The sequence below is a fragment of the Equus asinus genome, chromosome 8 (genome assembly GCF_041296235.1).
Source record: "Equus asinus isolate D_3611 breed Donkey chromosome 8, EquAss-T2T_v2, whole genome shotgun sequence".
In the NCBI taxonomy this organism is placed as follows: Eukaryota; Metazoa; Chordata; class Mammalia; order Perissodactyla; family Equidae; genus Equus; species Equus asinus.
In genome coordinates this window covers 89,816,438-89,826,305 of record NC_091797.1, presented here as the reverse complement: position 1 = coordinate 89,826,305, position 9,868 = coordinate 89,816,438, and positions in this window count along the sequence as shown.

The following is a 9,868-nucleotide window of genomic DNA, read 5'->3' as shown; positions in this document are numbered from 1 at the left end:
TATTGAGCACCTACTGTGTGCTGTGCAGTGAGCCAAGGGGTGAGATCTAGTGTGAGCAAAGCTAGCTGAGTCGTGCCCTCCTGGGCTTACCATCTAGTGGAGGAGACTAGATTAAAATCTAACCATGCAAATAGGAGAGAAACACTGTTGCAAGAGAGTGTATAGCAAACGGACCCAGCCCATGGCAGGGGGGATGTGAAGGGGGACGGGAGAGATGCGGATGAAGCAGCAATGCTGGATGTGAGGTCTGAGAGAGCAGAAGGCGAAAATCATCAGAAGTAGGCAACAGGAATAGCACGTGCAAAGGCCCTGTGGCAAGATCAAGTTGCCAAGAGATGACTTGTATGCCTAAAGCACAGAGACTGAGGGCAGAAAGGGTAGAGAGATGGGTTTGGAGAGGTAGGCAGGGGTAAATCTCACGGGGCTTTGCGAGTTGTGCTACAGGGTTAGCCCTAAAAACAGTGGAGAGAGCAGAATACACAATAACATGATCAGATCTGCTCTCTTTAAAGCCTCTCTGCTGTGGGGTGGAGGATTGACGGGTGGGGTGGCCAGAACGGATTCAAAGAAACCATTGAGGGGACTCCTGTGGTTATCACAGGAGAGGCAACGGTGGGTTGGCTAAATTCTTAGAGAATTTGTTCCAAACCGCAGCTCTGACACCAGCTCAGTGGTCTCGGGCCATCGACTTTCCCCGAGGCTCACCATCACCATCTGTAAAATGGGGTAATACCACGCAGCGCGCAAAGCATTGGGAAGATGGCGTGAGATGTTGAAGTCCACAGGTCAGCAGGGGAAAGGAGAGCAGAAGCCGCCTCGGGCCTCCATGTCGCTCTGCACCCCTCCTCTGCCCTCTGCTCTCTGATTTGATCTTGGAATAATCTAAATCCAGCCTTTTCTCTCCTTTTTAAGGGACCTGCAGGAAACACATCTGCTCAGAAGACCCAGCCCTGGTGGACATGGCCATTGGAGGACCAGATGCTCTTCAGGGTCATCCGGCTGAGCCTGGACCACCCCTTGGCTCGACATTCAAGGCTTTCAACACTCCAGCTGCAGCTCACAACCCCCTGAGCAGACAAAAGGAGAAGGTGGAAGGACGGGCCCCGCAGTCTCGTAGACCACGGTGGGAACTTTGTTTTCATTTTTTCCCACGTGCCATGGGAAGTTGGTGCGAAGTTCCCGGTGGGAGAGCGACAGAATCCGACTCTCAGATTTGGAATTCAGCAGGATTTGCTGTTGGAGAATCGATGGGAGAGAAGCAGGACTGGAAAGAGGCGGGAAATGGAGAGAAGCAGACAAATGCAAGATGAAGTCTGTGGTCAGAATGGACGGAGGGAGGAGGAGGCTGGGGAGTGTGGGTTGGGGCCCCGGGTACACGGAGAGGCCAGGGGTGACTTCCGGGTCAGGGCTCAAGCAACGTGAACTCCTCGAGTTGAAGGACCGTCACGTTCATCACTGTATCCATGACGCCGGCGCATAGCGGATGCTCAACGTCTGGTCTTGGAAGGAAAGGAAAATGAAATCCAGGGCTTGCGGACAAGAGTTTCTTAATGGAGGTCATCCCATCGCCAAGGGGAGTGTGGGGATGTACTCTGCTGTGGGTGCGTTTCCCATTATCCTGGCATCTCGTGAGTAGAGGCCAGGGATGCTGATAACATCCCACGATGCCCAGGGCAGCCCCACACCGAGGAGAACGGTCCCCAGTCCTGCGGGAATTCCGAATGCCCTTGGAGATGAAATTCCTACTCACTAATTATCTGAGGCTAGAACTTAAACCCATCTTAAATAAATGCAAAAATCTTTTCTGCCCAGATTTACTTCACGTGGGATTTTCCTGAAACGCAGCTGCAGTGTAAACTGAAGTTTTATCCAAACTTCTCTCAAGAGTTGTTTTCCGTGTTGGAAAATGCAGCATCAGCCCCAAAGCGGCCGGTGGGAAGTGAGTTGCTGCCCTGACACACCCGTGTTGGTCGACTTTGCAGCAGCCCCACTCACCATGGCCACAATGCCACCCAATCATATGAATCTACTAATTTAGCTTTCATTTCAAAATGTCAAATATAGAGGAAAAATGCCGACAATATTCAACAAAATATTTGTCTGAAATTTCAACTTATTCATTGTAAGTTGGTACCAGCGTTCTGTCTCCTGGCACATAGCGACCTCCCGATAATTTACATGTTGAGAGAGATATTATTTTATTATAAATTGCTTTCATTTGATTTCTCCTTTCTATTACAGTTAGGGAATTATATTGATTTTTTTTTAAATTACGTGGGTCTGAAGATGAAATGCATGAATTTCATTTCAGGAGGGTAAAGTGGGCATTCTAAAATATATGTGATGAAAAGAAAGGGTTGGGTCCATTGGCATAGAGACCCGTGGTCCTCCACCATTCCCGTATTGATGGGGCACGTCGGCATTTAAAGTGAAGAAGATAGAGACTTCAATATCCTGTAATTTGCAGAATAGTCCCATGCAGTGAAGAATTGTCCTGAGTCGCAGATGAATTTTAAATGCTCTGCAGAGAATTCATGAAGGCAAAGCCCTATTTACAATCAGCTGAGTCTGGCCACATTATTAGTCAGTTTGTGCTGTGTAACAAAGAGTCCTCAAAACTCTCGATGGCTAACGACAAGCATTGACTTCCCTTACTGATCTACAGGCTGGCTGGACTTAGTCTGGGTTGTTTCCACCTGTCTGTCTCCCTCCGTGGACCAGCATCTGCCTGGAGCATGCCGTTCTCAAGCAAATAACAAGAGTTCAGGGGGCCGGCCCAGTGGCGCAGTGGTTAAGTTCACATGTTCCGCTTCAGCAGCCCGGGGTTCACTGGTTCAGATCCCGGGTGCAGACATGGCACCTCTTGACAAGCCATGCTGTCAAGAGTCCCACATATAAAATAGAGGAAGATGGGCACAGATGTTAGCTCAAGGCCAGTCTTCCACAACAAAAAAGAGGAGGATTGATGGCAGATGTTAGCTCAGGGCTAATCTTTCTCAAAAAAAAAAAGAGTTCAAGAGGCCATGTGGAACCACTCGGTAGGTTTAAAGCCTCTTTCTGCATCGTGTCAGCTCCAAGGCATTGGTTTCAGTAAGTCACGTGGGATAAGCCCCACCTCCAGTGGGAGGGGCTGCAAGTCACATAACAAAGGGCCTGTGGGTATATGGAAGGGTGGAAAAACTGGGGAACAACGGTCAATAATCCCGCCTAACTTTGTTTGACATCTAAATGCAAACCACTGCCACAGTTTTCCTTTCCATGCTTAGTAAAACCTTATTGAATAAACGCTTTCACTACAGAGTATAAAAATGGCACAAACACTTTGAAAGAAGAAAAAAGAGGGTGGGTAACCCACGTGCCCCAGCCCTCCTAGTTCCTGTACTGAAAACCGACTGTGTGCCAGGCACTATGTATGAGATATTTTTGTCCTCAGCAACAAAGACCTGATTGCCTTCATCTTATGGAGGATAGAACAGAGGCTCAGAGAGGTCAAGAAACTCACTCGATGGCACACAGCTGATTAATGTCAGAGCCAGCATCCAGAGTTACACACACAGGACTCCAAAGTGGGCATGCTTTCCATTTCATCAGAGCATCGTTCTGTGGATTGGAAGAGCCAACCCTGGCCCACTGCCTCTCGGGAACCCTCAGCTGCTGAAGTCAGCCTCTAACACTGGCTGAAGCCATTTCTAGTTGTAGGAGGCAAGTTGAGTAACTGGGAGGTGTGACATTTATTTAGTTACATATCTCCGGTGGGAGGTTTCGGGGGCCATTAATGCAGTGTGTCCGCATGGCGAGTTTACATGCGACTTCTTGTTCTTGCTGTCTCTATTCCACGGCCCTCACACTCAATTTCAATTCAAAGTTTGGCAGTCAAGGTGTCAGCGCTAAAAAATGGAATGGCCTCCCTCCGAAATGAAATAATTTTGTTGTTCAGTTCCGAGCGATTTTGTAATTTCATGCTTGTGTATGATAATTTTATGCTGTCCTGCCTCACGTAACTCAGTTCTGGCAGATCCTGACAGGTGATAAATACAATCTTTTCCGCCCCGCGTGCGACAGGCTGGTGTTGGGGGGGGGGGATGGAAGAAAACGGCAATTTCACATCTGAGGCCAGTGCACGACTGGAGGCAGCGGCAGCTCCATTCTTTCATAATTTCACGCCTGGATTCCAGCCGGCGCCACCTCTGTTGTGGCTGAAGGACCCACGGGTCAAGGGAGCCTTCTTGAAAATAGGACGTGCTGGGCAGGGGCCAAGGGGCTGGCTGGTGGGGAGGAGGTGAGGAGAAAGTGATGACTTTGGGCCCGCCCTGGGCTGGTGCGTCGTGGGCTGGCGATGCTCAGTTTATGGTGTCGCCCCTGTTGGCGTGCTCTCCTCCGCATATTCCTATGGAATGAATTCCTCTTGGAGGGATTATTTTTACAAATATATTAAACATTTGAAAGATAGCCATTTCCAATAATCAGAGGGAGGGGGAGGAAAGGAGGGAGGGGAAAGGGAGCAAGGGAGAGGAAGATAGAGAAAGAGGGAGACGGAAAGAGCAAGAGAGAGACGGAGGGAGAATAGGAGTCCTTAACATTTATCACCACGCACTGCGACTTTATGACTACTGCCCGGTATTGCTCCTGAAAAAAACAGTTCCTCCTCCTGAGGATGAATGAGTCAAAAGGATGTGGAGGAAATGCCAATGGTACAGAAGGGGACGTCGTGGTGGCTGAGGAAATGGACGTCGAGGCAGCAGCCCTGGGACCAACAACGAGAGAGATGAGCCCCCTTTTACTCACACAGCTCGACTTAAGGCACAGCCATGCCTCTGTCCCCACCCCACACCGTCCCTAAGGAGGCTCTCCTGCTGCTAGGGGAAGGGCGAGGAGTTGTTCTGGCTTCAGCTGGGAGGAGCTCAACAAATGGCTCATCTATAACAGCTATAATTTATTGAGCATCAAGTGTCTACGAGGCAATGTCTCAATGTCTCAAGGTGCATGCATCCTTCTCTTAATTTCGCAATGCCTCAAGTGAAGAGAGACTACAAGGACACCCACCTTCCAGACGAGGAAACTGAGGCTCAAAAAGTCTAACCAAGTAACCAAGGTTACCATATCAGTGTCCAGGAGCCACCATAACAAATGACAAGAGAGTGGGTGACTTAGAACGACAGAGTTAATTCTCTCACGGTTCTGGAAGCTAGAAGTCTGAAATCAAGGTGTCAGCAGGGTTGGTTCCTTTTTTTTTTCTTTTTTGAGGAAGACTAGCCATGAGCTAACATCTGCTACCAGTCCTCCTCTTTTTTGCTGAGGAAGACTGGCCCTGAGCTAACATGCTTTCCCATCTTCCTCTACTTTATATGTGGGATGCCTACCACAGCATGGCATGCCAAGTGGTGCCATGTCCGCACCCACGATCTGAACTGGTGAACCCCGGGCCACTGAAGCAGAATGTGCAAACTTAACTGCTGTGGCACCGGGCCGGCCGCAGGGTTGCTTCCTTTTGGAGACTGAGGAAGAATCTGCTGCATGCCTGTCTCCCAGCTGCTGGTGACTGCCAGCAATTCCTGGCCTTTAAGCACCTCCCTCCAATTTCCACCTTCATCTTCACGTGACATCCCTCTTCGCATATCGTCTCCCCTTCTCTTCTAAGGAACTTGTCATTAAATTGAGGATTCATCCTAAGCCGGGGCTATTTGGTTTCAAGATCCTTGCCTTAATTACATCTGCAAAGACCTTTCTCCTAAATAAGATCACATTCTGAGGTTCCGTGTGGCCATCCTGGCGGAGGGGGGGCTGCCAGTCAATGCGCTCCAGTCACACAGCTCTGACGTGCAACTGGCTGCTCAACCTCTGGGCTCACTGCCTTCCGCCACGGGCTGCCCCTGCAGCAGCTCACAGCCGGCTGACAGCTGATGGGACAGTTCTGAGGGCGACAGGTTCAGAACATGGGTGGCTTCAGCATTCCTCACCCACTTGGAGAAGGCACCCTGCATTTGGTCCCTTCACGAGACTTCTGGGTTGAGCTTGGGGTCCTTTAAATCTGTTTATTAGTATGATTTCCAAGCATCTTAGAGCTGGAGGAGATCTCTAAGGTCTTACAGATTTAGGGACCATTTTCACAGAATCACTTCTTGGGTCTTCTGAGGGTCATCCACGGACGTGAACACTGATGTCTGCTGAGACTGCACTACGGCCCATAATGACGCTCCGTCGCCAACCTTCCCCATAGCTGAGAGGTGGGTACTGTGACCCCCATTTAGCACCTGAGAAAACAGAGGCTCGGTGAGGTGGAGCTCCTTGCCCAGGGGCACGCAGATGGTAAGAAAGCACACAGCAGATTTGACCCAGTTCTGTCTGCTTTCAAGGGCTGAGCTCTTTTCTCCCCAACCAGACTGAAGTCATTTTCTTGAGCTCAGAGCTTCCCAGGCAGATAGAGGTCACAGGGTCACTCTGCTCTCAAACAGTCTACCTGGACCCCCCCTCCCATGTGGCGTTTCCACATCTGTGAGTGCACCCGCGCCCTGGGGACATCAGCCCCCTTCATAATGATGCAAATGATTATGGCACCCATGTCCTCGTGCTACCCATGTAAACTAAAGGCCTGGAGATTGGAGTTGGGTGATAGCACTGGGCAGAACGACGTGGTCCCTGCCTCCATGGAACTTACAGTCCAGTGGGCAAGAGGGAGATAAAGAATAACCTAAAAACAGTCCTAAATTATGATAAACATTGTAAAAGATTCATGAATATCGTTAAGGGGGTATTTGTAGGAAGACTCTCCAAGGAATGATGACTAAGCTGGGACCTGAAAGATGAGTGGCAGCCAAAGGGGAGGGGAGGGGACATCCCTTCCCAGAGCAAATAGCATTTGGGCGAGCCCTGCAGGGGGAGGGCTTGGTATGTCCAAGGAGATCAAAGAAGACCCGTGTACTGGAGCACAGTGAGTAAGAGAGAAGAGGAGCAGAAAGTTGTGGCGGGGGGGGGGGGGGGTCAGCAGGTGCCAGACCTGGCCTGGGGTCAAGGGCAGGAGCTAGAACGCCATCCTTGGGAAGCGGGGGAAGACAGGATTCAACTTAGGTTTTTGAGAAGAGTGCTCCCCTGGGCTGGTGGAGAAGAGGTTGAGGGGGATGAGGAAGCAGAAGTGGAGTGAACACGGGGACCAGGCTGGGTCTCGCTGCTGCTCAGGGGTGAGCGGATGGTGGCCTGGACCAGGGAGGAGCAAAGGTAGCCAGACATGGTCAGACTCCAGAGAGAGGCGTCCATGAATCTGGAGACAGAACTGACAGGACCTGCTGATGGATTTATTAGACGTTCAAAGAAGAGGGAACAATTCAGAGGAAAGTCTATCCTTATACTCCTGGGTTTCTTAGAAGACTATTTTTTCCCAGCTACTGGAACTTCCATAACAAACTCTTTGTTCTAAGACAACTTGCTGATGTCTAAAGAGAGCTTTGTAAGCGACGCACAGTCATCAGAGGAAGGTCCCTGGCAGCTCATGTTTGAATGCCATGTGGACCCTCAAACCTGCACAGAGAAGGGCTGCCTCTTGGCCAGAGGGACAGCTACAAATTGCCCAGAGACTCTGGCAGGAAGTGGCATCTTGGGGATGGATCATTTGGCAGCCTCTCTGGAAAATGAGCTTTCGGATGTCTGGGCATGTTGCCCACAGACTAGCTTTATTCTCTCTTTTGGGACAGTCACAAATAAATCCCTCCTTGTCAGCTATCTTTTGGAACCGTCAGGCTCTGCAGGATGAAAGTCTTCAGCGGGAGTGCCCCCCCAGACCCATTTCGTGATCATAAGTAGGCTTGCCCCTCCTCCAGAGCTCTGTAGATTTGTGGGTACATAAGCCACAGGGCCCTGCGCCATCAGTGGGCCACTTGAGAGTCTGTCTCAATCAGGCAATCTTGAGAGTCTGACTTGGAGAGATTGCTGAGAATATGAGGACACTGAGGTTCAGAGTGGCCCAAAGATTTGCCCAAAGTTACGCAACAATCACGGGCTCCAACATGGAAAAGAGGAGGAGACACCTGCCTTGGAAACCATCAGGGAGAGACATGTTCCAGAGAGCCTATCAGTGTACAAACAATAATAATATCTTGTCTTACTCATCGCTGCATCCCCAGATCAGAGTAGAGGCTGCATAGAGCAGATCCCACCAGTATTTGAAGACGGAAATATTACATTTACTGAGGACTTACTCGTGGGTATTGGGTCTCCATGTCACCTTCCTAATAAGCGTACCTGAACATAGGGGAGGAGGTCGAGTGGTCCCATACACCTGGTCCCAGAGTCTGCGTCCATGCACTCCCCACCTCACCTGGAAGCAGAGCCCACTCGCCAATCCACAAAGCATCCGATGGTTATGTCAGCCCACTGGAAAGGTGCCATCACCACGTTCTGCGGGTTCTGTGGAGCCCCAGCTCCATGACCGTGAAGCTGAATGGTCAAGTCATGTGGCCAACCAGCCCTGCAGTTAAGACATGGAGACTCCCTCTGCCACTTCCTGGCCATGTGACTTTCCTGGAGCCTCAGCTTCTATTCTGGAAATATGATGGGAAGAAATGGATGCCTTGCCACGTAAAGATGCTGTGAAGGTGAAGGCATATGGTGGAGGAGAAAAGTTTTTACCAACTGGAAAGTGCTCTGTCCATGGGTAGAATCTGATTATCTAAAAGGCTCTTTTGCAACTCAAAGCTGTCACATCTGCTCTTCCCTGAGCCCTGCTCACCCCCCAACCCGTTCACCTAACAAACTCTGCATCCTCCTTCAGGACCCTGATGAAGTATCTCTTCCTCCAGGAAGCCCTCCTGAAACTTCCAGACTGAATCAGATTCCCTCTTGGGGGCTCTTGTTGCACACTTTGCATCTCCTCCAAGCGGACAGCACCTTTCCAGTCACTTGATCATTGTCTCACTCCTCACGACATGATAAGCTTGTGAGGCCAAGACAATGTCAGCCTCAATCCACCCCATATATTCATTTATTCATTGATTCAGGAATTGTGTGCTGAGCAGATACTCTTCCAGAATAAGAGATGCAGTGGTCACAGAACAAATGAACTGGCATGTGGGAAGACAGAATATAAACAGTAAACATTACAGTGTACTGGCAGGTCGTGATAAATGCTATGAAGAGAACATAAAACAGGACAACATCAATCTTTATTGACCAGGAACTGATCACAATGATTTGCTGACTCATTTAATGATTATACCTGACTGTGATCTCATTCAGGGTAGGGACTGTGTCTGATTTTCCCATTTCTGTGACCCTGATGCCTAGCACAGTGCCTAGTGCCTAGGAGGTATCCAATAAATATTTGATGATTTAATGAATAAATGAATGAATGAATCAATCAATCAATAAAGTAGATGAAAGAATAAATGAAAAGATGATAGATGGGTGGGTGGATGGATGTGTGGATGGATGGGTGGATGGGTGGATGGGTGGATGGGTGGATGGATGGATGGATGAGTGGATGGGTGGATGGACGTATGGATGGATGGATGGGTGAATGGGTGGATGGGTGGGTGGGTGGATGGGTGGGTGGAATGTTAGACTGAATAACGCCTTCCACAAATATGCCCGTGTCCTAATCCCTAGAACCTGTGAATGTCACATTAGGCAGGGAAGGAACTTTGCAGATGGGGAGAATAAGCCACATTTTTCAGGTGGACCTGATTTAGTCACAACACTCGTTATATGAGTGAAACAGGAGAGTCAGTCAGAGGAGAAGGTGATTTGAAGACAGAAGCAGAGATTCAAGTGGTGTGCTTTGAAGATGGAGGAAGGGGCCACAAGTCAAAGAATACAGGCAACCACTAGAAGCTAAAAAAAGGCCAGGAGACCAATTCTTTCCTGAGAGCCTCCAGAGGGA